Below are 10,263 nucleotides of genomic sequence, written 5' to 3'. Positions count from 1 at the left end.
CGCGTCAGAGAAAGGGTTCATGCCGCCGGAATTCCTTTGCCGCCGCCACCTTACCACTGCCGGCAAGCACAGAGGGAGAGAGAAATCGGAGAAGGCCTGAGGAGAGACAGAGAGGCCTGAGGCTGAGTTGGGGTTCAGCCACCATGTCCAGTCGCGCTCGCGTCGCCGGCGCCGCCTCCGCCGGAGCTTCTGGCCGAGCCTTAACCGCTGGGAATGCCGCTGCCGCCACCGAGCTCCACTGGCGGTAAGGCTTTTAAGTTGAGTTTCCCTTCTATTGAGTTTCCTGGAACTTCATTGTCGCTGCGTGTGGTTCAGATCGCCGCTGCTGCTTGGGGCTGACTGCCGGGCTGCTGCCGAGCCGGTTCGGAGACCGCTGCTGTTTCGGTTCAGCCGTTCCTTTGGTTCGGTAAGCGTTTCGATCTGAAAGCCTTCTAGTTACTGCTCTATTATACGTTGAGGAGTTGTAGCATTTGTTGTTATGAGAGTTAATCTCGGTTATTATATATTGCGATTAGAGTCGTTGTGGTTGCTGAGAAAACAGTTTGGAGCTGAGGTTTTGGTGGCCGGGATTTTGATTGTTGATTTCGGGTCGAGGCAGAAAGGACGCTGTGATGCCTTTGAGTTATGGAATTTGCATTTTGAGGTAGGGGCGCTTTCCGAAAACTACAGTTTATTATTGGAATTATTACATATGGATACTGATGTGAGATATGGTGTAATTAGTGATTGTATCTGCCTTATGTATTATTTGATTGACTCGAATGATTATGGATGTTGGCTTGGCTGAATTGTTGTGTGGCTTGTGAAATGTAATGTTTGAAGTTGATTCTTTAAATATTTGAAATGAGTTTAATCCATTGAGGATTGGTTTGAATTGAGTCAATTATTTTGATGATGTGAACGATAGAATGCTCTTGAAATCCAGCCTGGGTTGCTTTAATTGCTTTGGTTTTGATAAATGATTTATTGCTGAACCGATTCTTTAAAGCTTTATAAATGAGTTAAATCGGTTGATATTGAGTTGATTTTTGAAATGGTTTCCTTGAGGTATGCCATTGAGGCGACTGTTGGATTTAGCTTGCTTTTGAATTGATTTATGGTTTTGAGCTGTTGAAAAGAAATGAGAAACGGTTTAGTTGGGACCCGAACCGGGTGGCAAAAGTCCAAGTTTTAGGGGAGGTGCTGCCGAAATTTCTATAAAATCCGAGTCTTTATTGAAATGTTGTTTGGAAAATGATGAGTTAAAGACTTCTACTATTTTATTTGAATTATCGAGAAAAGGATGATTCATGCTTTCGAAATGAATTAATAAAGAGGAAATTGTGATTTAGTCTTGCTTCTTAAGAAAGGCATTGTATCTCTTTCAGGAGAAGGTTATTTAGATGAAACTTGTGTTTTAAAGCTGTTTGGATGTGAAAAGGGTTTATGCCTTTGAATTTGACTTGGGGGTTTCAATTAAAGAAGTTTCAATGACTTTGAAAGAACCTGAATGTCTATTGACAAGTTTCATTTTGAAATGTTTTGAGAAAGGTTTTAAGTACTCTTTGAATTCTGAATTCTTGCAAGACTAAAACAATTTTGAACAGTTGAAACGTTCTAGAATTTATCATGGGGGTTGAAGTTGGTTTTGCCTAAGTAAAGGAAGCGGCTTTAAAAGAAGTAAATGATTACATGACTCGGTTTGGCTTAGATCCTATTTGCTTACTCAAATCAGAAAGCCAATGTTTTAATGATTTTAAATGAATTTGGCGAAATGAGTTATGTTATTCTCCCCTAAAGACTTGGGACTCTGCCGAGAAACTTTTGTTATGAAATCCCATTGTTGTATGGGTGATTTTGAATACTTTGAAATAAATCTTTAACTTTCCATGGTTTTGGAAGTTTTGGAAAGAGGAAGCCGAGAGTGGCTTATTTCAAAAAGGGAATTTTCCTTGAGTAAAATTGGCTTATGAGCCTGAGATAATTTGAGAAATGAGATCTTTAAAACCAAGGCTGAAAAGAGTTGAAACTTGATTTCAAAGTGAAATGAATTGAGAAAATGATTTATGGCTTAAATGCCGATTTCATGAATTTGATGATTTTGAATGTGGAAGTGATGTTTTATTATGAGCCGGAATGGCTATGTATGATTATGAATATTGACTGGTTCTGGATTGAACCGTGAGCCGGAATGGCTGTGTGTGATTATCAATATTGGCTGGTTCTGGACTGAACCGTAAGCCGGATGGCTGAGATGGATGTTGATCCATGGATGAGAATGAATGCATGTAGATGCTGAATTATTGATAATTGTGATTTTTGCACTTCCACTATTGGAGATGAGGGTTTCCCTGGGTAGTAGCAATGGCTAGCCACCATGTGCTCCAGGTTGAGACTCGAAGCTCTGTTAACCCAATGTCGTAAGTGTGGCCGGGCACTGTGAAAGGCCCGGATGAGCTCGCCCCCATAAATATTCACCAGTGATGGTGATGGATAAATATTCACCAGTGAGGGTGATGGATATGGATCATGATTATGATCAAGTTTATGATGAGTATAACTCGAGTTGGGGATGCACGACAGAGGGACAGTCCAATGGTTAGCTACCAGGACTTGTCGGGTTGGCTCTATAACCGACAGATGATATCATCAGCCACTAGGGACAGGCATGCATCATATGCATTTGTGTGACATTGGTTGGGTGTGCATATTATACCTGGTTTGCCTATGTGATTAATTGCTAACTGTTCTACTTGTAATAACTGTTTGTTTGTGCTTGAACTTCCTTCCTGTGTTTGCATCTGGGACTCTGTTGGATTGTCGTGATTGGTTGTTGGTTGGATTGTTTGGGCCTAGGGCCGTGGTTGAATTGAGATGGACCGATGGTTGGTTTCGGTATTGTGGTTATGGTTTGGAAATGCGTGAAAGGCTAATTTGGTTCAGCATAGATAAACCTTCTGAAATGCTTTTGAATATTGTTTTAAATGAACAGTTTCTTCTTTCAGAAAAAGGATTTCAGATTTCTCTTTTATTGTAAACGGTTGTTTTTGAAAAGAGGCATAAGATGGTTATTAATCATTGGTACGGTTTATCTTCATGTATCCTATTACAGTAATTCCCAAAAACCCTCTACTGAGAACCCTTTCGAGGATGATGTTCTCACCCCCTACATTTTTTCCCTTTCAGGATATGGGCGCAGAAGTTACGAAGAGCTTATTTAATTGTTGTTGTGATGCTCTGTATTGTTTTAGTTATGGTTTACTGCACCCTCGCCTTTATCTTGATATAATCTGTAAGAGGGATAGGAATTGTATTGGATTATGTTTGTAATATTATTTATATATATTTATGTATATATATATGGATGTACTCTTTATGAGTTGTTGTAAGTTGAATGGTATTTATGGATGTACGTTATCGAACGAAAGTATCTTTGGGAGCGGTATTGCGGTTTAAAGTTTTAAACAGGCTCATATTTTAGTATTAAATAATATAAGTGTCGTCGTAATGTCCGAGCTATCAGAGTCGCACAGCCGGAAGTGCGAGCTTTGGTAGTTAGGGTGTTACATTATGGTATCAGAGCAGTCCTTCCTGTAGAGCCTGAGGAATGGACCGACTATGCTTCAGTTGCATACTCTGAGTGTTTGTCATGTATTAGGCCTTGTCGAATGACGAGAATTAGAGCTTTATGCACATGACGGTCTATTGATTAACGATGTTAGTCTCGCATTGCATACTTCTTGGTATTAAGTTTGGCCGGTTTAATACTAGTGAATTATGTATATGAAAGCACTGATGGGTTATCATAGATGAAATACAAGTTTTGAGTAAAGCGAATCGCGGGCTTTGGGAACGTTAAAAACTATTTCTCGAGGCTATTCAGTTGTGTGTCTTGAATTTTATTCGAGTCGATCTGTTCTTTTATACCATAACCTGAAGTTCTTGTTTGCTAATCCTCTTGAAAAGTAGTTTGATTTTCTCAACTCTATTCTTCTATTCATATGCCTTCTTGAATGATCTTAAGTGCATATGCTTGTTTGAAATCCTTGTTGCATCTCTCTTCCTCTGTTTGAGTTCTTCTTGATTCAAGTATTCTTTGATATAGTCTTGAACTTGTCTTAATGTGCTGTGACTTTTAACTCTGGGTTCCGAGTTCATTCTTAGAGAACTTGTTGATTCTGTTTTCCTCTTATTTGACAGTGATTACAGCTAATTTTGAGATTTTTATAAAAGTTGCTATTGATTAGCTACATACTTATCTATATATGAACTTTGAAGATTTCTTATACAGTTTAACAATTATTTACTCCTAATATCTCGACCGTACTTTTACTGGTTTATAGAACTGCACCTACTTAAAATACAAGTTGACTTTCTAGTAACTTTACTATAGTTCCAATGGACATCTTCATTTGATTATGTATTTGGTTATTCTTCAAGATCCCGGAAAGAAATGATTTTTTCGCTTTTACTTAGGTTGAGTTTCGTTTGGTAAACTTCACTTAATTCATTTTTATTGGAGTTTGATATAGCATGCTATATGGTTTATGCCATTGTTGTTCTTTTGAAAATGTTGGACTCGTAGCTTTCTTCCTATGAACGGACTAAATTCTCTATTAAATCTTCCATCTCCATGAATGTCATGTTTGACCTTGTTTTTAACTGATCTTTTACATCTTGTGAATATTGCCATTGATCTTGGTTTTTCCTTTTTGTGAATCTCATTCGTATATGAGTCAGTTTGATTCGTTTCAAGTTAGTGCATCGTTTATTCTCCCGTTATCTCTATAAGAGTTTTTAGTCAAAGATTTATCCTTGAGAGATTACTAATGATTGAGTTGTCTTTTCCTATGACTTTTGTATTCTTTTGAATCAATTTGAAAGCTTGTTTAATGACTCATGCCTAGTGGATCTTGTTGAACTACTTTAAATTAAGATCTTTTCTTGCAAGGCTTGACTCCTTTTTAGTACATCTTAAACTTCTTGAATGTTCTTCTGAGATGGTGATTTCAAGAATACTTTTAGAGTCTTGTTTTGAACCTTTTTAAAGAAGTTTTGAATTCTCTTGTAAGAAGTTTTAAACGGAATTTATTTTCTGTTGCTTGATTCAGATTGAAACCATTGTTCAATTTTGATGAAGTTAATTTAAAAATCGGCATGCGCTATTTTAAATGAGGCTTTGGAGAACCTCCTTGTTTAGTGGAAATCGGTTCGTTTGTAACGCACTACTTATTTTCTTTACCAAATTGTGAGCAAATTTTTATTTCGGAGTTTCTTTTCTAGAAAGAGTTTAACTTCCTCTTTCGTACTTGCTATAAATGTTATACACACTTGTTTGAATATGAATTTTTAGAATTTTTGAGCAAGCATTTGATTACTTCCGAGTCTTTATGAACTGCTTTTGGTTAAGTTGTGCATCTAATTATCTTTCTAAAATATTTGAGGAATATTTTAGCTCTTAGCCAAAGTTGTGTGCATTTTGTTTTTGGAACTCTACAAAATATACTTCAACATGAAGTTGTATTGAAGTAAAGCCACGTTTATGCTTTTGTTACTCCCTTGAAGGGTGTTTGTTGTTTAACTTCTCTTTTAGACTACGAAGTGATATTTTTACAAGTTTTCGATTCTTTTAAGAACAATGTATTCGGAAGTATTTTAATTATGCTCTTGAGTTCTGTGAGCCTTGTCTTGGGTTTGAAATATTCTCTTCTGTAAACCTCATGCTTCCTCGACTCAGCTTGAGTTTGTTTCAAACTGATGCGCTGGTTTTCTTCCTATTGATCATGTTGAACCTCTTTGATCCAAGGGTTATCTTTGAAGTTGTCAATTGATTTATTTCTAGCAAACTTCATTGCTTGCGCGTCTTTGTTTGTCTGGAAATTGGATACATTTCCTTGAATTTATGAGTATTACCCTTGACAATTGTCTCTCCGTTCTAAATCTGGTATCCTTCTGAGTAGACTCGAGAATTGTTTTGATATCACGTGCGATCTGTAGATGTAGTAACGCGATGCGTTAGTTCTTTAAGACGTGATATGTGCATACGAAAGTTGAAACGGTAGGTGTACAACGTTAGGAGTTGTGGGTGTTTTGTTCCTTGCAAACGGGTGCAGCTGTCAGGCTTGTGATCGGATATGGGGAATGTAAAGTGCTTGATGGAGTTGGAAAGTTGAAGCTTTGAGGTTGATATGAGATTAGTGTGCGGATGTTGAGCATGTCGTTTTAACCCCATCCTGTTTGATAGCCTTTGATGCCTTGCCCTTCTATCACATGATTGACCCATGTTATCTTTTGCATTGAGCCTACCTTGTAACGTTTGCTTTGCAATCACACTCCTACCTTTACATCTTTATTCTCATGACAATCAAAGTATTTGAAAATCGTATATATCTTTATATGATGAGATATTTTTGCTTCTCCCTTAAATGTGTTTAAGAGTGAACTGTTATGAAATTTCTTTCGTTTTGTAGCAATTTTCGAGGGCGAAAATTTTTATAAGGTGGGTAGAATGTAAGACCCAGAATATTTGAAAAGTCTTATTATGATCAAGTCTCAAATTCTACAGTTATTTATAGCCTTAATTTCAGAGATTATTTTACTAAAGATAATTAAGGCAAGTTTTGATTTATTGGATTTGAGATAAGTTATAATTATTATCCAATTTCACAATTATTGGATTATTTTCTATATTCAGAGTATAAAGTTGGTAATTGTGAAATAATAAGGATTTCCATATGATTTGAATTAAATAAGTAATATTTTCAATATTAATACTGCTACTTTGGAAAATAAGGGATTTAATTATATTATTTCTAATTTTTAGATTTGGGCATTTTATTGAAAATAATTTGTGAAATTGATGAGCGAATAGTATTTTCTATGTACAAATAGTGTTGGATTTAATTTGGTTTTAATTACTATATTATCTCTACTTTTATTTGAAATTACCTAAACTACCCCTAGCTTGACAAAAAACCCTAGTTTTCCAAATGAGAAAAACCCTTATTCCCAAGCCTAGCAGCCGCCACCCTTTCTTCTTCCCTTCAGCAGACCTGCAACACAACAGCTTCAGAAGAGAAAAGAAACAGAAGCAGAAAATGGAGAGAAGTGAGAGTGTGTCGGCCAGGGGGAGGGAACTCACCACGAGCCGCCGATCGCGCTTCAGTTCAGCTCGCCACCGCCGCACCATCTGCGCCATCACCAGGGAGAGCGGAACCGAGGAGAGGGTTGGTCCGCGAGTGATGGTTGTCGCAGGCTTGGGGGCCGCTGCGCCTTCGTCACCGCCGTTGAGGTCCTCACCATCGCCGTTAATGGAGGACGCCGTCACGAGTATGAGCGTCGCCTCGCCACCGTGCTGATGAGCCCAGCCGCCGTTGTTTGCTAAACCCACAGTGCTCCCTATCACCTCTGCCGTCTGGAGCCGCACCGCCGTGCCTGTCGTCGGCGAGGAGAGTGTAGTGCGGGAAGGACAGAACGCGATGGAGGGGAAACCGATCCGCCATTGAGCTGCCGCGTCAGAGAAGGGGTTCATGCCGCCGGAATTCCTTTGCCACCGCCACCTTACCACTGCCGGCAAGCACAGAGGGAGAGAGAAATCGGAGAAGGCCTGAGGAGAGACAGAGAGGCCTGAGGCTGAGTTGGGGTTCAGCCACCGTGTCCAGTCGCGCTCGCGTCGCCGGCGCCGCCTCCGCCGGAGCTTCTGGCCGAGCCTTAACCGCTGGGAATGCCGCTGCCGCCACCGAGCTCCACTGGCGGTAAGGCTTTTAAGTTGAGTTTCCCTTCTATTGAGTTTCCTGGAACTTCATTGTCGCTGCGTGTGGTTCAGATCGCCGCTGCTGCTTGGGGCTGACTGCCGGGCTGCTGCCGAGCCGGTTCGGAGACCGTCGCTGTTTCGGTTCAGCCGTTCCTTTGGTTCGGTAAGCGTTTCGATCTGAAAGCCCTCTAGTTACTGCTCTATTATACGTTGAGGAATTGTAGCATTTGTTGTTATAAGAGTTAATCTCGGTTATTATATATTGCGATTAGAGTCGTTGTGGTTGCTGAGAAAACAGTTTGGAGCTGAGGTTTTGGTGGCCGGGATTTTGATTGTTGATTTCGGGTCGAGGCAGAAAGGACGCTGTGATGCCTTTGAGTTATGGAATTTGCATTTTGAGGTAGGGGCGCTTTCCGAAAACTACAGTTTATTATTGGAATTATTACATATGGATACTGATGTGAGATATGGTGTAATTAGTGATTGTATCTGCCTTATGTATTATTTGATTGACTCGAATGATTATGGATGTTGGCTTGGCTGAATTGTTGTGTGGCTTGTGAAATGTAATGTTTGAAGTTGATTCTTTAAATATTTGAAATGAGTTTAATCCATTGAGGATTGGTTTGAATTGAGTCAATTATTTTGATGATGTGAACGATAGAATGCTCTTGAAATCCAGCCTGGGTTGTTTTAATTGCTTTGGTTTTGATAAATGATTTATTGCTGAACCGATTCTTTAAAGCTTTATAAATGAGTTAAATCGGTTGATATTGAGTTGATTTTTGAAATGGTTTCCTTGAGGTATGCCATTGAGGCGACTGTTGGATTTAGCTTGCTTTTGAATTGATTTATGGTTTTGAGCTGTTGAAAAGAAATGAGAAACGGTTTAGTTGGGACCCGAACCGGGTGGCAAAAGTCCAAGTTTTAGGGGAGGTGCTGCCGAAATTTCTATAAAATCCGAGTCTTTATTGAAATGTTGTTTGGAAAATGATGAGTTAAAGACTTCTACTATTTAATTTGAATTATCGAGAAAAGGATGATTCATGCTTTCGAAATGAATTAATAAAGAGGAAATTGTGATTTAGTCTTGCTTCTTAAGAAAGGCATTGTATCTCTTTCAGGAGAAGGTTATTTAGATGAAACTTGTGTTTTAAAGCTGTTTGGATGTGAAAAGGGTTTATGCCTTTGAATTTGACTTGGGGGTTTCAATTAAAGAAGTTTCAATGACTTTGAAAGAACCTGAATGTCTATTGACAAGTTTCATTTTGAAATGTTTTGAGAAAGGTTTTAAGTACTCTTTGAATTCTGAATTCTTGCAAGACTAAAACAATTTTGAACAGTTGAAACGTTCTAGAATTTATTATGGGGGTTGAAGTTGGTTTTGCCTAAGTAAAGGAAGCGGCTTTGAAAGAAGTAAATGATTACATGACTCGGTTTGGCTTAGATCCTATTTGCTTACTCAAATCAGAAAGCCAATGTTTTAATGATTTTAAATGAATTTGGCGAAATGAGTTATGTTATTCTCCCCTAAAGACTTGGGACTCTGCCGAGAAACTTTTGTTATGAAATCCCATTGTTGTATGGGTGATTTTGAATACTTTGAAATAAATCTTTAACTTTCCATGGTTTTGGAAGTTTTGGAAAGAGGAAGCCGAGAGTGGCTTATTTCAAAAAGGGAATTTTCCTTGAGTAAAATTGGCTTATGAGCCTGAGATAATTTGAGAAATGAGATCTTTAAAGCCAAGGCCGAAAAGAGTTGAAACTTGATTTCAAAGTGAAATGAATTGAGAAAATGATTTATGGCTTAAATGCCGATTTCATGAATTTGATGATTTTGAATGTGGAAGTGCTGTTTTATTATGAGCCGGAATGGCTATGTATGATTATGAATACTGACTGGTTCTGGATTGAACCGTGAGCCGGAATGGCTGTGTGTGATTATCAATATTGGCTAGTTCTGGACTGAACCGTAAGCCGGATGGCTGAGATGGATGTTGATCCATGGATGAGAATGAATGCATGTAGATGCTGAATTATTGATAATTGTGATTTTTGCACTTCCACTATTGGAGATGAGGGTTTCCCTGGGTAGTAGCAATGGCTAGCCACCATGTGCTCCAGGTTGATACTCGAAGCTCTGTTAACCCAATGTCGTAAGTGTGGCCGGGCACTGTGAAAGGCCCGGATGAGCTCGCCCCCATAAATATTCACCAGTGATGGTGATGGATAAATATTCACCAGTGAGGGTGATGGATATGGATCATGATTATGATCAAGTTTATGATGAGTATAACTCGAGTTGGGGATGCACGACAGAGGGACAGTCTAATGGTTAGCTACCAAGACTTGTCGGGTTGGCTCTATAACCGACAGATGATATCATCAGCCACTAGGGACAGGCATGCATCATATGCATTTGTGTGACATTGGTTGGGTGTGCATATTATACCTGGTTTGCCTATGTGATTAATTGCTAACTGTTCTACTTGTAATAACTGTTTGTTTGTGCTTGAACTTCCTTCCTGTGT

This window comes from Arachis hypogaea, chromosome 17, assembly GCF_003086295.3.
Source record: "Arachis hypogaea cultivar Tifrunner chromosome 17, arahy.Tifrunner.gnm2.J5K5, whole genome shotgun sequence".
Taxonomy (NCBI): domain Eukaryota; kingdom Viridiplantae; phylum Streptophyta; class Magnoliopsida; order Fabales; family Fabaceae; genus Arachis; species Arachis hypogaea.
Note: the sequence above shows the minus strand (reverse complement) of the source record.